The following is a 22,839-nucleotide window of genomic DNA, read 5'->3' as shown; positions in this document are numbered from 1 at the left end:
TCTGTCCTGCCAATGAAAGCCACTCAAACTTGGCCAACGCATTTGGAGACTTCGCTGAGCCTTTTTGGCAGTTTGGTCTCCTTTCTTCCTGTTTTTTGCAATATGAAACGTCAGTGTCCTTTCTGAACCAGGACGGCTTTGCTCGTGGCTGCTTTGTGTGAAAGTGAGACTCCAGGGGCTGAAATCACTACTTTGTTTTCCCTTATCCAGGATCCCTTACACAGATACTAGGGTTATAGGAGCTCTGCTTTTGCCTTGCACAGGGGTAAACTGCATGGGCAATTGGAAGAGTGGTGCTGAAAGGGGACTGTTGGTCTTTCTAGAGAGATGGAGCCTGAGCTCCTTCATGGCCTCCTGAAGGAGGGAGAATCACTGCCTCCTGGATGGCTCCTCCCACTGAATCCCTCTTCCTATGCTCTGGGGTGCAGGCTGTGCTCCAGGAGGAGTTCTGATCCATATGCAGCCTGCAGAACATCCAAATCCTACCTCCTGTCCCAGTCCCCTGGTAGGATGGCACTATGCTTCATCCCATGCACCCACTAGGCAGGCAGCATTTGCCTCTTGCCTAATGTGCAAGGCACATTGCAGAGGTGTTAAACAGAGATGACAGTGTAACTGTCACAGCCAGATGACACCGTGCTCTGCAAAGGTGGGGGGATTCTCAGCCACCGGGGAGGGATAAAGGGGGGTTCCAGCTTCTTTCATTTCTTCTCTTCCTGCCCTTCAGGAAATCCTGCCTCTGACGGACTGTGCTAAGCCGTAAGCTTGTCCCAGCCTCAGTTGGGTTTTGGAGAGGTTTTAGCAGTACTAAAGCTCTTTGGGCAGTGCTTATAGCTGGGTGCTGCTAATTCAAATAAGCTGGTGACTTTGCTGGCAGTCTTTTGCACTATGCAGTGTGCTCAGTGTGTCATTCTCAGAGCTGCCTCATTAAAACTTCTAAATGAAGCCATCCTGACGGTTCCTCCCTGACTTTGCGAATGCAGGTGTCATCCCCCTCAGTTCTGCACAGCCCTATTTACATTTTTACCAGCAAGGTCTGAGATGTGCTATTTGACATTATTTATCCTTTAACCTCCCCACCTCCTTCTCAGTTCCTAGAAGAGCTGCAGCAAGCTTGATTACTTAGGGGAAAGAAGGCAGAAGAGGTAATCACTTCCCTCTGAATGCTGAGAAGAGCTTCCCCCTAACAAATGCCTTTTGGAGAACTTCTTCAGCACAGCAGAGGGTTTGGCCTGGGTAACATTTGCCTCTGCAGCAAAGGTTCGTGCTGGGGCCTTCAAGGATATACAAGATGAAGCGTGAAAGGTTGTCTGGCAGCATGTAAAGAGCAGCAAATGTCGTTGCACAGACTTTATGTCTATGTGGACCTCTGTGAAGGTATTTGCCATCCTGCTCACATGGGGGTAGAGCTGGGAGGACCTGGGGGGTGGTGACGGTCACTGACTGGTGCTGGTAAGGGTCACCTCTCTGGAGCCACAGATGTTAATTCAAATTCTCCTTTAAAAACCTGCTTTTCTGTGATAAACTGTACTCCCACATGTTCTTGCTTGCTCTGATGAGCAGCTTCTATTCTCACTGGTGATAACTCAGTGCTGACTTCTAATACCTGTGTTCAAGTCCTTTTTTTCCCCTTTTGTGGCACTGTCACCAATCTCTGAGCCAGAGTCCTCATGATGCTGCTGTTCCAGTCCGATCTGGGGCTGATACCCTCTTTCTGCTATGCACTGTGTTCTCTTGAGTCTTTAGAGGGCATCTCTTGAACAGAAGCATCCAGCCTCTCCCAGCAGTGTGGTGGCAGAGCAGAATTTGTGGGTCGCCAAGCAGGGGCAGAGGCTCTGTTCCCCTCTGTAAGCCATCCCCAGCTCTGGCAGAGGCTGTGCAGTGCAGGTACCCCGGGCTATGGTGACCCGGTTTGTCTGGGTGATTTTGTGTGCAATGCCACTGCAGTGGATGGAGATGTGCCCTGCCATCCGGTAGTGATGGCACCGAGTACCAGTCTGTGGTTAGAGGGGGCTACAGGGCAGGCTGGATCACCCGCTGACTGGGTAATTTGTGTGAGCTAAATCCTTGCTTCTCCTCAACATCCAGCAGTGGTGCATCCATCCTCAAGCACATTCGTGCATTTACCTCCCATGCCCCATGTGCTGCTGTGAGGTCCCTGCTGAGGCAGGCTGGACTGACTGCATGCAGGGTATTTGAAAGCCTGAGCTAAAAGCACTGCCAGAAATGGCAGGTGTTGGTTAAAAGACTCAAAAGCATGAGCCAGTTTTTAAATGCAGCATTTTGCCCTCCATGGGCTGCTCCTGTGGTGAGGAGCAGGTAGCAGATGTGTCACTTGTGCCAGTGAGACAGTCACTCTCTGCAGGGACCTTTGTGTCACCAGGACGAGGTCTGGGCAGCAGTAATGGGCCCTGCAGAGCAGAGGGGAGGTGGCCATGCAGAGTTTGTTCCTCTATTGACTTTGTGATGTAGGAACTGGACGGAGGATGTTGGGTGGATGTGGCACTTCCCCCTGAGCAGGGACCCGTTCCTCTCAGGCAGTCATTTCTTCCCTTCTTTCATTTCCTTTCTCCAGGGCACAGCAGTCCCTGCCTGCTGTCCCTTCCCACCATTGCTTGCTCCTGCACTTTCTAAACCCAGCCTGAGAAGGATGCAGCCGTTGGCATTTTATGTCAGAGGGAAATTCTCCTGGAAATGGCTCTAATGTAGAACAGGGGGCTTAATTCCTGGTCAAAAGCAAGAGGAAGACTGAGTGGGGGCCTGGTTTTGCAGCTGGACAGCAGATTTTATTGTTTCAAAATACTTTTCTTTGGCTTGACTTGGTCCTAAGTAACACTTTGCTTAATGGAGGCTTTCTAGTAGCCAAGTGCTGCACCTTTCAGCAGCACTTCCCTTTTGGGAAGGGGCTGCATATAGCAAGCAGTGGGGACTGAGGATGGGGTTGGGGCTGCTGAGGGCTGCACCCCAGCACTGTCCTGAGTGAAAGGGGGTTGTCTGAGAGGAAGGAAAGCCCACAATGGGAAGCTAAACTGGCCATTTACAGCCAGGGCAATGCCTTTCTGCCCCTTTCAGACTGACTGTGGACTGGTGTAACTCAATCTATCATGTGTTTGCATCATTGTGGTAGCTGAGAGTGCTGCCCCAGCTCTGCTGCTCCTTCCCCTCCCTGCACTCAACCACGCTGAGCTGCTCTGACAGCACCCTCCAGCACGATTAGATCATTTCCCTCTTATTCCCTGAGCACTTAGTGCTCTTCAAAACTACTCTCACCTCACCTAAACTCTGCAACGGACACAGCATCTTTCCCAGACTGGCCTCACTGAAAATATTTCATTCCATCCCTGCTGTTTTCCCAGCAGTGGCTGATTCCAGCCGAGCTGTATCACAGAAAACCTTATGGCAGCAGCCCCCGAAACATCCCCACAAAGCCACCACATAGAAGTCACCGTGAAGCTGTAGCATCAAATGCCCTAGTGGCTTCAGACTATTGTACCATCACTGCGCATTTGGAGGTCTTGTAAAATCTTTATCTTTGATTCAGACTGTTCCCAGAGGGCTGGGGAGCTGCCTTTGAAGTACGCGGTGGCCTTTTGATGCTGTGTGTGGCTAAAGAGTGCTTTTGGAAGTGGCGTCAAAGCCGCAGCTGTCTTATTGAAGAGTCAAAGGGAGCAGCATCCCTTGTGCATCCCATGCTTTGCTGCCTCGAAATGCCAAAAAACCCCACCCCACTCAGTGCGGAAATGAGTAGCAGGTTGAAATGCTCTTCTGTGTCTCCAGACCCTGAGCGTGTCACCTCCTGATTCCCATCAGGGTCTTGTGGGATGTAGTTTTTGGCCTCATGATGGAGCTGTTGTCTCTGGGGGTGCGCTTGCCTCCTGTTTCATCCTCTTTGGGATTCTTCCTCACTGTGTAGCATCCCGGGGTTGTACGAATGAAGCGATTTGCAAGGAAACCGAGCACGTCGTTTCACATGCTTACCCATCATAGCTGTGCTCAGAGCCACTTTTGCTTCCCTGTGAAGGCTGCTCTGCTCCTTGTGTGAACGGGGAGAGAAGATTGCCTCTGATGTGTACACTGAGAGCTGCAGATGGGTTTCCCATGCACCTTCTGGGCTCTGTGTGCTGCGCTTGGCAGAGGGGAGCAGATCAGCACCTTTCCAATCCCCACCACCCAGATCCCCTCGATTTCTTGTTAACCCACAACCTAGCTCTCCCCAGGTTGACAGGACTGTTTGCATGTCTTTAGCGGACTATTTTGAATAGAATGATTCCTTAGGCTAAAACATTGCAGGTCAGGAATACAGACAGGCTCATGGGGCTGGCAGGATGCTTTTAGGCAGTTGCTACTTGCAAGTCCTCTGAGTCCAACCCAAATGACAGATCTTGGGCACATGTTGCATGACAAGCGGTTGTTGCACAGCCCATCTTGTTGGGATGAGCCTCTAAACATCAAGTGCTAACTATGCAAGGATCAAGCAAAACACTCTAAGGATCGGTGCCTTCAGGCTGCCTTTGCAGCCTGCATTAGAACATGACTCACTGCGATTAAATATCTGTAAAGTTTTGCAAAGAGGCTCTTGGTGACCTGTGCTGAGCCTGTCTGAGTCCCAGTCCCCTTGGGATGCTACCCAAGAGCTGAGCCACTGCAACATCTGGCTGTGCCTTCTCCTCACAGCATAGCAAGAGCTCCTCATTTCTCAGTTGTGCACAGAAAGCAATAGGAGCTGATGGCATTTCACTTGATCAGAAGCAATGGGCGTCTTTTTGCCTTTTCTACCTGTGCCAGCACTGGCAGCTCTTGCCAGCAATATCAAGCATTTCCTTTATCTTTCCCTGTTAGACCTTCTCATGAGCTGCTCCCTGCAGCTGGCTTAGCCATAGCTGGACCTCTGCAGCACTACAGCCGTGCCCAGGGCATACAGAGCAGGGACCCACTTGGCTGCTGTAATTACCTCTAATTAATTACATTCCAAAGGGCTGGTACCATCTTTGTAATTATAGAGGGTCATTTGCTGCAGGAGCCTTGTTATGTGCTGCAGACCTAGCTGGTAGTCTACGGTGTTATTGGCATCAAGAAGCAAACAACTTTAATTTTTCAGTCAGACTTCATCTTCACTCTGCAGAATCTCTTTGTGTCGTCTGCAAACTTTGTTCTTTCCCTCCTCACTCTTTTTCCAGCTCATTTATGAAGGCCTCTACTCTGCTCTTGTGAGACCTCACCTGGAGCATTGTGTGCAGTTCTGGTGTCCTTAACATAAAAAGGACACGGAACTGTTGGAACAAGTCCAGAGGAGGCCAAGAGGATGATCAGGGACTGGAGCACCTCCCATGTAAAGACAGGGTGAGAAAGTTGGGGCTGTTCAGCCTGGAGAAGAGAAGGCTGCGTGGAGACCTCAGAGCAGCTTCCAGTATCTGATAAGGGCCTATAAGGATACTGGAGGGGGACTCTTCATTAAGGACTGCAGTGACAGGACAAGGGGTAACGGGTTAAACTTAAACAGGGGAAGTTTAGATTGGATATAAGGAAGAAGTTCTTTCCTGTTAGGGTGGTGAGGCACTGGAATGGGTTGCCCAAGGAGGTTGTGAGTGCTCCATCCCTGGTGGTGTTCAAGGCCAGGTTGGACGAAGCTTTGGGTGACCTGGTTTAGTGTGAGGTGTCCCTGCCCATGGCAGGGGGTTGGAACTGGATGACCTGAAGGTCCTTTCCAACCCAAACTATTCTATGATTCTATGACTGGACCCCACAGGTGACTCTGCCCACTCTGAAAATCGATCATTTACTCCTACATTGTTGTTTCTTATCTTTTTGAACAGTTATTTACTTGGATGATGACCCTTGCTTTTGTCTCTTGCTGAGTTGCAGAAGGACCTTGCTGGATGCTTTCTGATAATCCAAGCAAGCTGCAGTAATTCTATTTCCCCTTTCTACACCCTCATGGGCTCCTTCAGAGCTAAGGAACAGGTTGTTCCTGAGGCAGGGCTTCTCTTTCCAAAACCTGTGCTTTTCCCCAGTATGCTTATTCATGTGCCTGGCCACCCTCTTCTTAATCCAGTTTCTCCTAATTCATCACCTTTACTGCTCCATAATCCCTCAGCTCATCACCAAAACCTTTTTGGAGAGCTGGCATCACGTTAACCACTTTCTAGTCATGACAGAGCTTTAAGCCAGGAGTAACGTGCCACAGCAATGCTGAAATTACTTCATCCCTGAGCTTCTTTATAGCTTTTGGGTGAATACAGTTCTGGCATCCTTGAACTAAGCTCATGCAGGAGGAGAGGTCATAGTCTGGTGTATTTAGTGTACCTCATTGATTTTTCCGGCCTTCAACTGACTGCATAAAAGGAAATCCATGTTGTAGAACATGTAGGGCATTACACTGACTTAAGAGTAGTCGGGCTGGGAATGTTGCTTTTAAAACTTCATTTGAAAATATCAAGTCTGGCCACTGACCCCAGGTCCTGTCACAAGGGATAAAGGAGCCGTTAATGTACCAGAGAGCATCCTTTGACATCTGCAGCTCCTCGTGCATAACCCCAGGCATTTTCTGGGGTGGTGTTAGAAATAAAAGGAACAATGAAGTGTAGGAAAAACAATAATAATCTTTCTACTGCACAGAACATATTCTTTCTCTTTAGGACTGGCTGTGCCCAGGCTCTTGCTGTTCCAGGCTGGCTGCTTCACAGCTCTTTGGTTGCTTTCTGTGGCCATAAATCTTGTAATGAATCTGAGTCTTTACACATTCTTCTTAGAAGCATTTTCTGTACATTTTGCACACAGGAGCCTGGAAAATAAATCCCCAGAGGGGTTGTTCATGCAGATTACCTGGGTTTAAAATCAGTGAACACGAGTGGCTAATGCCTGTCAGCCCTGATGCGAGGTGGGCTACATATATCTGTTTCAACCGTAACCAGGGGGTTGGACCATGGAGGAGCGGCACCAGCTTTAGCTGGGCAAGGCTGGGTTTGGAGGTGTCTGTGCCTTGAGGAGCTGCTGAAAGTTTGTAGGTCCAGGAGGGGTGGAAAGCAGCAGGAGTCATGAAAGGGGAGCATGAACAGACAGAAGCTGTAAGTGTTGTTATTCGTCATGAAAGGTTCTGCTGTATTTTGCGTTTGCACCCAGGGGCAGTGGAGCAAGGGAGTAGCAGAAGCAGCAGAAGAGCCTTATCTTTACAATAAATTAAACCTGGGCATGGTATTGAACTACTGGGTACCGGCAGTAATGTAAATCTGACCTCCTACTTCATCTCTGCTGCAGAGATGCAGGTATGCATAAAGCAGCTCCAAAGTAAAGAATGTATGAGGGTCCTCTATGCTCCCCTCCACCTTCCTCATGTTCCAGATAGTACTAAGTCCCAAACCTGGTTTTCATTACTTATCCTACTGCTATTCCCCTTGTGCTTCGTGTCAGTTTGAAACTGGTGAAAGGGAAATTTCCTGTTGTTCCTTCCAGAAGTGTCTGTGGGATGCACCCCTGCCTCTTGGTGTGGCACCATTCCGTGGGGAGCAGCACGAGGGAGCTCTGAGCAAATTGGTGTGTCCGGCTCTGGGCTGAGCTCCAGTCCCCAACTCAGGGCAAGCACACCAGTATTATGTGGTGCCAATTAGCCCTGCAGCTCATTACAGCTAGTTAATTTGGGTGCAGGTCTGCCCTGATGTGATTATGCTGCTTCTGGAACCCAAGCAGGCTCGTGTGCTCTGTGTGGCATTGCAGGGGTTTTGTGGGGCTACAGAGCATGGAGCAGGGAGGGGTCTGGGGGCTTATATAAAGAAATAGGAAAGAAACTGTGGGAGGGAGGAGACTGAAAGGAGCATTTGGGAGCAGTCTCCAGGGTGAAGAGCTGTTGGATTTGATGTTATGCATGTGGTTTGTAATGAAATAGCTTTGGAGCAGGGTGAATATTTCCCTGAATTGCCCAGGCGCTGACCGGCAGCTTGTGATGGGCAGGCTTCCCACAAGGAAAAAATAGACAAGCTGAACAATATGATACTTTGGTAATAACAGCTTGTGCATCATAAATTAGGAGAGGGCCTGTCTCTTTGACCCACTGTTCAGTCTTGCTCTGCCCCAGTGCTCATTGTTATCAGCCTAAACTCCCAGCTGCAGGAAGGGTAATCTGCCCAGATCCTCCTGTCACCTCCCCTTTGGCCGTGTCATGGCAGTGGCTGTGCTGGGCTGACACCTCATGTAACCCACTCATGTTCATCAGCTTAATGAGCCCAGGTGTCAGCTGTATGTGCCCTGAATAACAGAATAACCATGGGCTGAATCTCTGCAGACAGCTCTGTTGCAGTATTTATAGGCATGAACATATGGATGCTTGGCTATCAGCATGTGGTACAACTTCTGTTTGTCTTGCAGCAGCCTGTATATAGGTATCACTCTTTCTACCCCCTCTCCTCTTTCCAGGAAAATTGGCTAACAAATGCCAAGGGATAATGAGCCAAAACTGTAGCTATTGAGACTTTGACTTCACAAAGACAAGCATCTGTCCCAAAGGTATTGACTTACCAACTTGCAGCTGCCAACCATGCTATTGATGTTACTTCTCAGTCTAAAATCCTTCCAGTAGTTACTTAAATGCCTTAAGTAGAGCAATCCCCACATCTTCCACTTGCTGTCTTGCCATACTCCCTGCCTACAGATGATATAAGCTGACACAAGTGCCCTGTTCAAATGCTTTCCAGCTCTGAGATTCGCAGCTCACAACCTTCCTGCCAAGTTGATCATTCATTCAAAATCTCAACCCTCTCCAAAGCCCCTTAATAAAACAGATAAGGTATGTCAGAGTAAAGGGCTATTTTTAATTGAAAAACATGGTTCCACAGATGTTTTCCATAGTAAATGTTCATTGAGACAAGACCTTTTCACAGCTTTTCTTCCTATTGCTTTATCTGAACTGGAAGGGTGGATTTAGCAAAATCCTGTGCTTCTCTTGAAAAGAAACGTTCAATGTCAGCCTATCCCACCCAGGACTCCTTAACGTCTTATTTTCCAGTTCATGAGATCTCAGCAGTCCAGCTTTCCAGCCTAATTTGAAGGAGAAAGTAATTTCAAACATCTTAGCTTTTATGAGGAAAATAATCTTTAGCCTTAAAAAGGCATTAAAACCAGCAAGAAAACCTCTTGGTTGTCTATTCTTTCTCCTGCTCAGTTTTAACTGACAAGTGTGTGTAAGCATTTTCCTAATCTAAAGAAAATCAGTATCTGCAAGAGAATTTATGTTCTTCCTTTCAACCTGTGCAGTGTAGCGATGCTTTAATTTCTCCCAGCACCAGCTTCTGCCTCATGCTTCCCAGTATGAATTGTACTAGAGAAATGGTCCCATAAAGAGAAATAGTTTATTTAATAGCCTTAGTTGTATTTCATATAAAGACAAATACAGATGCTATCAAAAGTTGCTTTCCTCTCTCCCCTGCGCTTGGAGCCTGACTGACTGTACTTGAAATGCTGGAGCTATAAGTTTGCCCACTCAGATACCGGGAGGTGAAATATCTGGGATGGCATGTTTGGGATCAATGTATGGGGCAGCTTTTCTGCCTGGAACCTGATCAGGCAGTGTTGTGGAGACCTTGCATTAGCAACCTGTGGTAATGTCTATGCTGCATTTGATGGAAACTGGTTTAAAGGTTGCGGAGCTCGTGGCTGCAGATGTCCTCTGTTGACAGAGTGAAGGGAGCAGAGAACTGTGGAACGGGAGGGATTTGGGTGGGATGCCTTTCCCATGGCTCCCTCACCCTCATACGAGCAGCAGTGGAAGCAGCAGGACTGTGGTTGGATCCCTGGTCAGATCTTAGGGGGAAATCATTGTCCAGGACAGCTCATGACCAAATGGAGCCACCTCTGTGCAAGCAGCACAGCTCTTCTGCACCTCCTTGTACTCTGAGTGTCCCGTCCTGCTGGACAAAGCTCCCAAATGCTGGAGCTGTGCGTGCTCTCAGCAGCCTGGCGGGGTGGGATGGGGGGAGGCAGCTGGTATGGTCTGAAGATGCCACAAACACCTTTCCCAGAGGACAGTGCAATGGGATTAAAATAGCTGTAGTCTGTGGTCAGAGCCTTTCTACGGCAGCAGCAATGCAGGCCGCCCGCTCTTGAGTTCAGATCTGCAGGCATGCTCCCTTTTCCCATTAGGAATTCTCTCTTTCCCAGTTCTCATAGCCAGTTTTCAGTGTGTACGGCATTCAATTCCCTAAGGGCATGACGCATTCCAGTAAAGCAGAAAGCTGAGAGGGCCTCACTTCTGGGAACAGCTCCCTGAATCCAGGTGCTTCTGCTCAAGCCCAAGTCTCCGCTCTGCTCTGCCTATCAGTTGGGGTGATTTCTGTGACAGCAGTCGAATGGGCTTTCTGCCCGCTCCTCCAGTTGCTTTTCTCTTTGAAGCACAGATGAGACTGATCGAGTGAGGTTTTGGCTGGTTCCTACAGGGAATGCATCTCCGCACTGACCCAAATCCAAGGGAACAAGGAGAGATTGCAAAAGTTTGTGCTCTGCAGGCTTTACATGATTTAGTGCAGACATGGTGATGCTACACTAAAGAACTACCAACACAGGTGCTTCCACTGCATCGCAGGGTGATGTTAATGTGTCTCCTGTCTGTGCTTCTTCCAGCACCACCAGTTTTGCTCCCTGGCCATTGTGGCATTAGTTTTTGTGGCACTGGGACTGAACAATCATCAGACCTCTGGTTTCTGAGGTGATGGGGGAGCAGCTTCTGGTGCTTCCACAGCAAGCAAATGAAGGAAGTTAATTTTGTTTGTTGGTGGGAGGAGGGACACTACAGCAAGGCGAAAGATGTTCTGAATTAAGGCTTGTTGCTGAAGGACATATAACCTGTATGAGGGGAAGAAACCTGTAATGAAATTTCTATATCAAATTGAGCATAACTGCAGTACCAGTTTCTAGGCTGATTTCTCCTGGCTTCCTCTGTCTGTTCATGAAGCCTGCACAACTGTCCCTCCCCTTCTGCATCATTTACACATGTGCATTTTGCTTTTATCCTGCTGCTGTGGAGTAGCTTGGGACTGTAATGGTGTGGCTGAGGAATAAGCTGGGGCCAGAGTTGCCCTTCTGCAAGTGGCACTGCAGGTCTGCTTGCCATTGAGCATGTCTGGTCCTTAACAGCTTTGAGTCCCAGAGCAGCACTGCCCTGGTCTCCCCCAGTGGTGGGTCCCTCCCCGTAGTATCAACCTTGGCACAGGAGAACAGTGTGTTCTTTCACCCTTGTTCCTGCATGCTGCGCCCAGCAGAACTCCTGCTTGTGGAAATGAAGGCTGCCTCCTCGGTCACCTCATCGGAATTCGCTATGACTTTGAAGGGCTGTATTTGGGAATTGGCAGAGTGGGTTTCTCCATTCCTTCCTGGTTCATAGCAGTCACGGCTGGTGACTCTGTACAGGGTCTACGGTCTGCTGTGGAGACAGTTACTGTAAAGCTGCTTTGCTTGCAAACACTGATTGGAAGGTCTGCGTTAGCTGCCAGGAGGATTTAGAGAAGGCGAAGTCAATCTGCCAAGCTCCAGTGTCCCAAGGGATGAATTTTCCTTCTGCCACGTTGACTAAGGGCCGTACTGTTGACTGTGGCTTTCCTTACCCCATACACTTTGAAAAATCAGTACTTTAGCAGGGAACGTCCCCTGCCCTGTGCCCATCCATGCTTGGGCATTGTTCAGAGATGGTGACAGAGAGCCTAATCAGAGGCGTTCAGGGAGCCTATTTCTCTTCTTTATCTGCCTGGGTGGTTCTCAAAGGCCTCTCAAATGAGGGAAAGTAGCAACACTTTATCTCATGTGGAGCTGTCTCTCCTTTGCTTGTTGTCTTTTCTCCCCTCTAATTTACCTCTGTACATCAGAAATATTCCCTCGCATTTGTTTGAGGTCAGACTGCATAATCCGGTGATAATGTGATGCTCAGAAATACCTGAAGTTGGAAAAGTTTCCACAAAAGAGTTGCGGTACTCTGGGACCACGAGCCTGAGGCTGTAGATTTCCCAGAACAAGCAAACAAGCCCAACATCAGGAGTACTCATGTAATAGGATACATTTACACTAGCGATGTAGAACAAACCCCCGCTGACCATGTCTGCTCCTGTGGTGGTCTTCTCTGAAAGGTCTCCAGGCTTCTATAACAGAGTTTCAGTTTCTTTAACAGATGAGAATTTTAAATCTGATTCCGACACCGCTTCTTTTAGTGACACAGAGCAAACCAGGCAATTTAAGCTCACCCGGGGGTAGCTGCTGTGCAGCCAGAGGGAGAAGTTCCCCTGAGCCAGTGACCCCTGCCATGGGGCACCTCCCCAGGGAGAAGGCGGCTCCTGAGGCTCGTGGCCTTTGAGCTGAGCTGACAAATAATGCAGAGAAGTTCTTAGTGCATTGAAGTTGTGCTGCTTCTCTGGAAGCTGAATAGTGTACTATGGTCTTGAGTGTAGTCCCCAGAGACCTCATTTAATAACCGTTTAACACATAATATCCTCAGCATCAGGTCAGGAGTTACAATTGTCAACAAACACTTTATCCCGTATTTTGCTGATGAAAGGGAGCAAAGGCTGCAGTAAGTGCTGGAGGGACTGCTAAGGTCATGGAACCTCTCTGAAGCCCCAAGCCAGGATCCTCCCAGTCAAGCCCAGCTCTGTTGTGAGCTGGAGATGCTGGAAAGGCTCTGTGATCCCGACCGCCAGCAGTGCTACTGCAGAAATGAGTGTGGCACCTTCCCTGCCTGGGCCGGACAGCTGCTTTAATGAGACAAGGTTTAGTTTTACGTTACATCCCTGCTTTCAGCCTGTGGCTTTTCTACCTGTGACTGCCAAAATGTCAGTCATTGATGGGAATGGGGGGAGCGAGGAAAATAGCTCAGGTTTTAAACCCCAAAGCAGCAAATGCAGAATCTCATTGAGCCTGGCTCGGGACGCGTTTATCTTTAAAGCCAATGGGAAAACCTTTAGAAAGCACAACAAGGCAACACAACAAATGCGCTAACAAACCCTGTTTTCTGCACAGTGATAATCTAACCACCAAAAAGGGAGTTTTCCAGTTCAAAGAGTGACTCCTCAGGCTGGGGCAGAGCAGATAAACCCAAAGTGGGTTAGAACAGCACAACTCATGTTTTTCTAACAGCTGCTTCTAATTTCATCTCCTGTTTTTCCTGGAAAGCAAGCACCGTCTTGTTTCTTTTGGAAATAATAGGTTTGGGGGGGTGCCAGAACATTTTTCATTTCATAGTTTTCTGTGGCATTTCGGTTTGCAAGCAGCTCGGTTGCTTGGTGGGAGAGGCTTCACCATCACAGCTGGTGACCAAAACATGTGGGGCTGGGCACACTTCACCAGTGGTTTTGGCTCTGTTGTTGACTTGCTGCCTGTGGAGGACTTGTGCATTGAGAAGAAATCTTGGATCCAGAGCGAGCTGTGGAGCTGCAGGGTGAGCCAGTGTATTTGAGCACTGGAGTGAGGTGGACCGAGACCCAGACTGTCACAGGCTGCAGTTTCATAAATGCTGGTGTGCTCCTCATCAAGTGTGGGCTCATGGCTGTATTCCTCCTGAACCATGGGGAGATGTGCTACCGAGCCAAAAGTCTGCTAGTTTGAAGATAACCCCTCAAAGCTGTCGTACCTCTGTGTTTTAGGACCACGGTGTTTGGAAGTGGTTCTGGGGTTTTCTGTATGGTCAAAGTTGCAGTATCTCTTCCCCATCTAGTCTGTCCTACTGACATCTCCACTGGTCGCTACATGGGGACAACGGCAATAGAAGCACGAGGCAAACTACACCTGAAGGAACTGGAAGACTTCTTTGCCCTGTCCTTTGCAGGAGGAGGATGTTCGAGACAGAGGTGGAGCCCATGAACTGATGCCCCCATTGACCTTGCTGGAGGATAGAGCCCTTGGGGAATCAGTGGGGTGGTGATGTTCAGCAGAGGTGAAGTCTCCTCCCTGAAGTCTGTTGATTTGGAAGTATGCTACAGCTTTAAATTGCTGTTCCCTTGGAAATATTCCTCCTGCCTCCTATGCTGCCAAAGGAGTGACTGCATTACTGTGAACCTCTGCTGTAGCCAGGGAAGTGATGAAAAGATCTGATTCCCCCCTTCGCCTTCGGACACTGGGCAAAGTGGAGCAAAAGCAGCTTTAGCTGCCTGTTCTGTTACCACTCTTAGCTCCTGATACTGATACTGATGCTGGATACAACTGCTAGATGAGGTGCTTTGAACAAACATAGTGGTACTGTGAGAAGCCTGACAAATCTGTGCTACTGAGGTTTTCCTGTATTGACACTGGGATCAAAATGAAAGCTAAACAAAAGAAAAAGGATGTATCTGGAATTCCTGAATAGCTCATTTGCAGCCCAGTTAGCTGGAGCTTTGTGGAAGTTGGGTTGTACAGGAGAAAGCCATGAGATGAAGTACTGTGGTTTTAGGATCATGTTGCGGAAAGTCTTTAAGCAGATGAAGCTGTTTTGATGGTGCCTTTCCAGGGAAGAGATGTTCTCCAGCATCAGCAGAGCTTGCAACTCCTATCCCCTGTTCATGCTGGTCACCGCAATCCTGCCTATTAACACTGATCCAGCAGGTACACCACAATTTTCTTAGCACCTTTCTAGCTCCAAAGCAGCACAGTTTTGGGGAGTGCTGCAATGCAGTGAGTAGGTAGGGCTTTGGTAAGCCCAGCTGGAACTAAGAAAGATGTAGTCTCTAGACTGAGCATCTGCTTTGGAGTTAAATAGTAATTTGCCTGGCTCCAGTCATACATGTAAGGCTTGTTGAGATTTAGGGCTTGGTGGTACAGGTATTGCGGTATCATGTGGGGTCCTTGGCTGGCACCAGGATCTCACAAAGGAAACCCTGTAGTAAGATTAAGTGAGAGAGAATCCTTCATTTGAGGCCATGTGGGACTTGCTGTGATTGAGACTTCTTGAGCAGGGAATCCCTTCTGAGAGTGAATCCCTTAGGAAAGGCTTCTGGGGGGGAAATTGAACCTGGAAGTCGAAATGCCAAACTCTTAGAAGATGGTGTGAGTATGATGGCATCTCACTCAAAGACCCTTGTGAAATGCCATCTCTCTGCTTGCACTATCACCTTTGGTGTTTCTGGAGCAAAAACTGGTCCTCTGGAGAGTTTATCAAAAAGGATGTCAGAATGAGATACTGGCCTTCTGTGTTACATGACGCTGTCTCACACTCTGTGCACAGGGGTGAAAGCATGGCTAGGCTTTAGTCACCATTGTAGGGTTGGCTCCTGAGAAACATCAGAAAGATCCATAAAACCATGAGAACCTTGGAAACCACAAACCCTTTAGTGAGTGGTTAATAAACTGTGAAGCAAACCTCCATTGATTTCTTTTTTGTCTTGTGAGACAGCCTGTACTTGTAAGAATGAGAACTTCTGTCCCTTCCAAAATCCGCGGCATTTTAACATCTCGGTTGTCAGGAACTGTGGATGTTTCTCCTAATGTGTATGAATATTTCACCTTCAGTCCTCAGGATGCTGTTAGTGGGCACCCACCCCCTGGTTCACCCACCTGCAGACATAGAATAGTTAGGGTTGGAAAGGACCTCAAGATCATCCAGTTCCAACCCCCCTGCCATGGGCAGGGACACCTCACACTAAACCATCCCATACAAGGCTTCATCCAACCTGGCCTTGAACACCGCCAGGGATGGAGCACTCACAACCTCCCTGGGCAACCCATTCCAGTGCCTCACCACCCTAACAGGAAAGAACTTCCTCCTTAGATCCAATCTAAACTTCCCCTGTTTAAGTTTTAACCCATTACCCCTTGTCCTGTCGCTACAGTCCCTGACGAAGAGTCCCTCCCCAGCATCTCTCTGGGTGTTGCACAGTCAAAGCAAGAAGAACAAGCATTGCTATTAAAGAAGCTCTCAAGACTTGAGCATCCCTCATGTGCTGTAGCACTCAACATGCTGCACAGGTTTTTAATTACCTCACAGGGATGAGTGGCCCAGGAAATCCCATCAAACCTATTAAATCACATGCACCTGACTGAAGGCTGCTGCAGGCTCCGGGGTTGCTTCACTACAAAGTCCTGTTGCAGGCAGAGGGTTTGCGCTGCCCTGGGCCTTTAGGATTTTGTTCTATGCTCCTCACTTGGATGAAGAAGGAAGGCAGATTGCTCCAGGTGCCACGTCTGAAGGATGGTTTAGTTGTTTCACTGCGTTCACTTATTGAATGAGTTTGTGTTACACTGTGGAGGTTCCTCCTCTGAGCATCCTGGCTGGTTTACTGCTGCCTGATCAGAGCAGGGACCTGGAGCCTGAGTGGCTCTTGTAAACACGCTGACTTCAAAAACACCTTGGGATGACTGTGGCAGTGTGCGGGGATGATTGTGGGTGTTTCCTGCTGCAGTGGTCTTTGAGAGAGGGGAAAAGCAGAGTTTTGACCTGATGACTGGCCTCCGCAGCCCTGGCGCTCTCCATTTCTTATGTCTCCAGAACGAACCTGCACATTCCCAGCAGTGGGCAAGAGCTGTGGAGTTGTTCCTCACGTGGGATTCCTGCAGCACTCGTGCAGGAGCCTCAGTGGCAGGACCTGGGCGGCTGCGTGGGCTCCAGGGCAGCACATCGCGGGCTGTCTGGGGCCGTTCAGCAGCGTTTGCTACGCTCACTTCTGCTTCCAGCGCTGCAGCAGAGCTTGAGGAACGCGAGGGGTGTGCGGTGAGCGCAGGGGGGCGCGGGGGCTGCGTGGTTGGTGCTCCCCGAGGAGCCCCTGTGAGGATGAGACCCGGGAGCAGCGCCAGAGCCCTGCTGGGGGTGGCTGGGGGTCCCTTTGGTCCCTGGGTGTCAGCTCGGGGTCCCTGGCAGGCCTCCATCCCCATCCCGGGCCGCCCTCTGCCGCCGGCGCTGTTCTGCGAAGCAGGATGGCCATCAAGCGGCTGGTCCTGGGACTGGCGCGGGACCTGCTTCATCCCTCCCGGCTTCAGCGGAGGATGCAAAAGCCCAGTGGGGTTGTGCAGGGAGAGGCAGAGGTGTCAGGCCAGCAAAGGGCCTCTCCGTTCCAGTCACTGGGTCAAACCCGAATTAACGGTTCAGTGTTAGTCTGATTTTCCTCTCCTGTGCTTGCCCAGGAAAACCGTGGCTTTTGGGTGTAAAGCAAAGGGAACACAAGCCCTGGGTAGCTGTTGCCTGGTCTGGTAGATCAGTTTTGTTGGATTTGAGCTGGTATGGGCTTCCATCAGCTCATATAATTAATTAGTAGCTACAGATATATAAATATATATATAATATATAAAAACATATTTTAATCTTTGCTTGATTCCCATTAGCTCCTCTGAATCCCATGTCCCTATGTTAAGATCTGGGCCATGCATGATTCAGGGCAGAAAAAGCCTTAACAGAGCACTTCCATAATTTCTTTTGTATTTACACTTTAAATATATTGTCTGCAGAGTATTTCCCCTGTCTATGTCAGGAAACGTGTGGGCTCCCCAGGAACTGCTGTTTCCAGCTCTGTTAGGAGTGGTTCCTCCTTTGAGGTTCAGAGGATGCTGTTCCTTTCTATTGCTTTTGTTTTAAGTAAGTGGTAGTGATTTCAGAGTTACCCAGTACAGAAACAAAAAAGTGACCAAAGTTGTTTCTAGTCTGCACAGTTCTGAATATAGGATCCTGGGCCAGGACTGGGACTGCTGCTGCGACACAGAGACTTGGCAGGAGCCTGTGTGCAAGCACCATTTGTGTGCAAGCACCATCTCAACAAAATGCTGTTTCATGTTTTGGATGCTTTTGAAAAGATGATGAAGAGATTAATCCCTGGCAAGTGTGTTTGCAGAAAAGGAATAAAAAGCATCTTGTGTTCTGGGGTTTTTTTAATGTATAAATGGTCTTACACATTACCTAGTCCTGCTTCAAAGCCTTCCTATAGTAGAAACTGCGGGAAAAAGGCAGTAGCTACAAGGCTGTCTGGACTGGTGTAGATGAAAGCATAGGAAAAGCAAGAGCAATCTTCTGCCCTTGTCTGGGAGGTGGAAAGAGCTCATGACAATGAAGAGGTAATGGCAGCTCTACCTGGAAATAAGCTTCTGAGTATCTGGCTTGGGTCTGGCATGTTGATGTGGTGTGTATGTTTTCCAATGCAGTGTGTATCTTAAATATTTAAGACTGGAAGTCCGTGATCTAGACATCAGAGCACCAGCCTGGCATGACCCTCGAGTTTTCCAGCAAGGTGATCCAAAGTTCTCTGGCAGCTGCTGGAATATGCTTTGGGAAGGAGGTGGATGCGATTGGCATGGCCTGCAGCAGCACTGGTACCTTGGGGTGTGGAAAAAATGGGATGGGAGGGTTTGGAAGTGCATTGCTGGCAATGGCTGAAGTCTGAAGGCACAGCTTTGCTCCTGCTCTGCCTGAACTGGGTGTAGGACCCTGGTGCAGATGCCTGCCGTGGTTCTTGGCTGGAGTGGCTGGGCTCTGGGCTGTCTTTACAAAGACTGGAGATGCTCAGGTCTGGAGGGGCTTGGTCAGCAGCTCTGATGACTTGGAGGGGAGAAGTTTTCTCTCTCCTTTCAGCAGTCCTTCAGCCTAACTGCTTTCTCACCTTTTGAAGTGTTGCTGCTTCTATTTAGATGAAAAGAGCTTACCTCATGGTAAAAGCATTGTGAAAGGTGTTTGCTCGCTGGGAAGCAAAACACAAGCTTTACATCTGCTTTCTTCACAATGATCAATATACAGGCTCTTGAGTGTCAGGCATTGTACAGACACCTTAGGCTCATGTGGAAAGTTGATGTTGTTCTACATGTGTTATTTGCCTCTGCAGGAAACAAACATTGACCTATTTAATGTTGCTCTAGCTAAAAAATGCCCAAGCCATCCAAGGAAACAGTAACTGTTAAATGTAATCCCTGTTTGTTTCTCTGCTAGATGGTGTTACCTGCTCTGCCTTTCCCATTTCTTCATTCACCTATCTTATCGGACCATCAGGGCAAATCTGACTTGTCCCATACCTGGTGAGTGTCTCACTCCTGTGGTCTGGCTGGGGATGAGGGCACCAAGCATCTGCAAGGCCTGCAGGGCCCCCCTGCAAGGAGTATCTGCTCCACATTAGTGCTAATGATGCCTTTTGGTGTGAATTGGTTCTCAGAAAATCTCATGTTTCCTGAGAGGGTGACAAACACTGATTTTAACCTTAAAGTTTGTAGTTTGCAACCACTCTCACCATGTAATGAATTTGTTCATAGTAAATCAGACTTGTGATCTGGACTTCTCCCTTTCTCCATCATCTTATGGTATTGTGACAGTTAATGGTTAATCTAATCATAAATGAAATCAAAGAAATCTTTGAAATTAAGATTTTATGGCATGTATTTGTACAACAACCTCATCCTGTGACAGCGAGTCAGAGTTTAATGCTGTTACGTATGAGTATGCTATATACTTAGAACACACTACTTACAGGAAGTACAGATCTGGAATAGTTCCATTTCTTCAACTATTCTACAGCAGTGGTGGCTGTGGCTGCATGTGGCTCTGACCACGGTGTGGGTTCTGCTGTGTTACACTCAGCTCTGCCAAAATTGGGAAGATAAATTGGAAGATAAACAGTTGGATGCTGGGGAGGGGCTCTTCATCAGGGACTGCAGTGATAGGAAAAGGGGGCATGGGTTAAAACTTAAACAGGGGAAGTTTAGACTGGATATAAGGAAGAAGTTCTTTCCTGTGAGGGTGGTGAGGCACTGGAATGGGTTGCCCAGGGAGGTTGTGAATGCTCCATCCCTGGCAGTGTTCAAGGCCAGGTTGGACAGAGCCTTGGGTGGGATGGTTTAGTGTGAGGTGTCCCTGCCCATGGCAGGGGGGTTGGAGCTGGATGATCTTAAGGTGCTTTCCAACCCAGCCCATTCTATGATTCTATGAAGTTGATAAAAATCACTTGTGTCACTTTTGGGCCAGAAAATTTCGTTATAAGAAATTACAGTTTGTTAAGTGTGAAAGCTTTGCCTCTGAAGAAGCTTCAGATGATGTTCTCCTGTGGTGGTGATTTATGATGTGACTTTTGGGGTGGTGTTACTGATGCCTGAGTACAAACTGCACTTTCTTCACCTCCAGCAGTGGGACCTGCAGCTTTGCCCTCCTGTCGCCTCCCTGAGCACAGGGTGATTTCTTTGGCCTTTGGAACAGTTTTTGGAATACAAAAGTGTGGGAAGGCCAGTTGGAATTACAATGGTATTAAAGGACCCTGGGACAGTGGGTCCCACTGAAGGAGAGCCACTGGGCAGTTGTGCCAGGTCCAGCAGTGTGCCTCACTGACCCGCATTGTTTGCACACGTTGTTTGTCTTTTGGCTCAGCTGGAGCAGAGAAGTGATTTGTAACCTAAAATCCTGGTGTCCGTGTGGAAATCCCCATTACCTGCAGTGCAGGATGGTGCAACTCCCAGCAGCATCCTACTGAGCACTCTTGGAGGGAGTCCCAGCGATTGATCCATTTTCCCAGAGGGAAACTGGTGTTGTACGTGACACAATGCTGTGATCCAATGTAGCCTGTCAGTAAGGCAGAGGCAGGTAAAGATCTGAAACACTTACCAAAGTGCCTGTCATGTCTTTGGACTGCCTGATGTATTTAGATCTAGTGGTGCAACCCCATCTCTGCTACCCTCATGTTGTGGTCCATGCTGGGGCTGTGGCTTGCATGGCCCCAGTCTGAGCTCATGCTCATGTGACAGCTAAGACACAGCTGTAATTGCTGCTGGGTGTTTGGGGCAGATCTGGGTTTGCTTTTAGATGATGACTCTTCAGATGTAAAAAGCTTTGGTGCATGCATGTTGTTAATGAGCTTTTCTCTTAGAGCAAAAGCTTGTGCTCTCTGCCTCTGCTTCCAGGATATTTGGTATGATGGTCCTAGACTTAACAAATTTTGTACTTGAAGCAGAACGTTTTGAAGGATGTGACTTTTCTGCACCGAGATGGGTAATTCTGGGTTGTTTTGGACTCCCTGACAATAACACTCACTGTGCATCCGGTATCTCCCTAGGAACCAGAGGAACAGAAGAAGGACATGGAAGCTTAGGTAATTGAAACGGCTGGAGGTGGAGTTGTTGCAAGGGGAATACTCTAAACACGTGTGAGAAGTCTGAAACTTATCTCTGCTTTGAGCAGCATGTGGCTTCTCCCTAAGCTGTCCTGGGCACTTCATTCCTCCTCGTATCTCTGTCCTCATCCTCATGTCTCTGGGACATCACTGTATGAGGCATCCCTGCCCATGACAGGGGGCTGGAACTAGAGGATCTTCAGGTCCTTTCCAACCCAAACCATTCTATGATTCAATGAAATAATGGAGCAGAAGCAGCTGTGTGTCAGAGATTCAGCAAGTTGTGTTCTGCTGTGTGATTTTAGAGACCTTATCGTATGAAGAAATGTTTTCCCACTATTTTGTCATATCAAAGTGTTTGATTTCTCTCTGCTTTGATTAATTTAAAATGAATTGAAAGCTGTGTTGATGCTCAGGTTATCGTGTTATCTATTCTGCTGGGTGAAGGCAGACACAGGATGGAGTCAGCCAGCAGGCTGCTTTTCAGAGCTCCTTGTGAGCTCACTTCTTGGCTATGATATCACATCATTTGTCACTGCAGCTCTTTGCTTTACTGTGGTATTTCTGTTTCATTGCTAGAACCACAGCTCCATCAGCTTCCTCTGGAGGGGAGGAAGCTCTCTGGGGCGAAGCTCCTTGCCTGGAAAATGGCATCACTTGATCCTCTCGTCGTGGGAGGGGTTTTCGGTCTGTATTGTTTCATGTTGATTTTTTATACTCCCAACTGTACAAGAATGGAAATCTTTCAGCAAAAGAATGCAATGACATTTATTTGTTGCAATGGCCAAGCCCTACAGACATTTATCGTCTCTTATGCCTGTGACAGGTCTAGAATTGATTGGGCCCTAAATATTATGAGTCTGCCAGCTCCTGCAAGGGTCGTCCTCGGAGATGCGATGCCAGCAGCATCATGGGAAGGAAGGTCCCTGAATGCTGCAGAAGAGGTGAGTAGATATCCATGTGGACATGCAACCGGCCTGAGAAGTGGTGGCCTGGGAGCCAGCCTGGTGGCTAAGGCCAAGTGCTTTCCAACCCAGGGGCTTTAGTTCTTTGCAGCTCAGAGTGCTCCACTTTGTGATCCTCAGCTCTAGATTTGGTCTCGGCAACTGTAAAGGGGTTATTTCCTGATCACCTGAAGGCAGTGCTCGGTGCCACTATACATCCCGCCAGGTCTTCAGGAGCTCGTTGACTTTTGCAAGGGACAGTAGGTCACAGACCAATGAGAAAAAGTGGTGTTTATTCCTGGGTGGAATATTGAGAATAGAAGATTATTTCCTGGATCTCTCCTCTTTTGGAAGCTTCTGTGGAAAAACGGATCTTATCTGGGTAATGTCTACAGCAAATCTGAATTGTGCGAGTTGGAAGGGATGCTCCAAAGAAGCCCTCAGGAGAGCATAGTCTGACATGCAAGTGCATACTCTTTTTGGGAATGAATCTAAAGGAAATGTGGGGTTTGGGGGCCTGGCATAGCTCCCGATCGAATGTTTGTGTTGCCAGTGTTTTGCTGCAGTTTTGTGGTGTGAATTTCAATGACTTCTAGGTTTGAATCAACTTTGTGTTGGGCTGGATGAACTCTGCATGTAATTTGGATGTTTCCCAAATGTGTTTAATTATGTGTACTAAAGTATCATTACTTGTATGTGCAGTCTCTAACCCTTCAAAACCTTGGAGCTGTTTGGATTCAGTGCCTGCTCCTCCAGCCATGTAAATCCATTTCCCTTTCCTCCCCACCATTCTCTTTTGATCAGGAAAAGGAACAAAGTCAAAACTCCAAGTGCGCTTGTCCCTGAAGTAAACAGAGGTATAAAGAACATCTTGACTTGGCATCTGGCGA

General features: G+C 48.3%; 1 protein-coding gene across 8 annotated transcripts in view; it reads left to right on the top strand.

Annotated features, from left to right (window-relative positions):
* The window catches only part of LOC136021437 (uncharacterized), a 149,622-nt gene that overhangs the window by 103,636 nt on the left and 23,147 nt on the right, over nt 1–22,839 (top strand). Inside the window, exons 1-3 of one of the 8 annotated variants that reach the window (XM_065693641.1) lie at nt 20,961–20,984; nt 21,585–21,692; nt 21,832–21,949. The exons of the other annotated variants lie outside the window; for them this stretch is intronic. The gene's annotated coding sequence lies outside the window, so the exon portion shown is untranslated. Of the gene's footprint in view, nt 1–20,960; nt 20,985–21,584; nt 21,693–21,831; nt 21,950–22,839 lie in introns of those variants that run through there. 8 annotated transcript variants of the gene reach the window in all.

The sequence above is a fragment of the Lathamus discolor genome, chromosome 13, assembly GCF_037157495.1.
Source record: "Lathamus discolor isolate bLatDis1 chromosome 13, bLatDis1.hap1, whole genome shotgun sequence".
NCBI classification, from domain to species: domain Eukaryota; kingdom Metazoa; phylum Chordata; class Aves; order Psittaciformes; family Psittacidae; genus Lathamus; species Lathamus discolor.
This window is presented reverse-complemented; position numbering and strand designations above follow the sequence as displayed.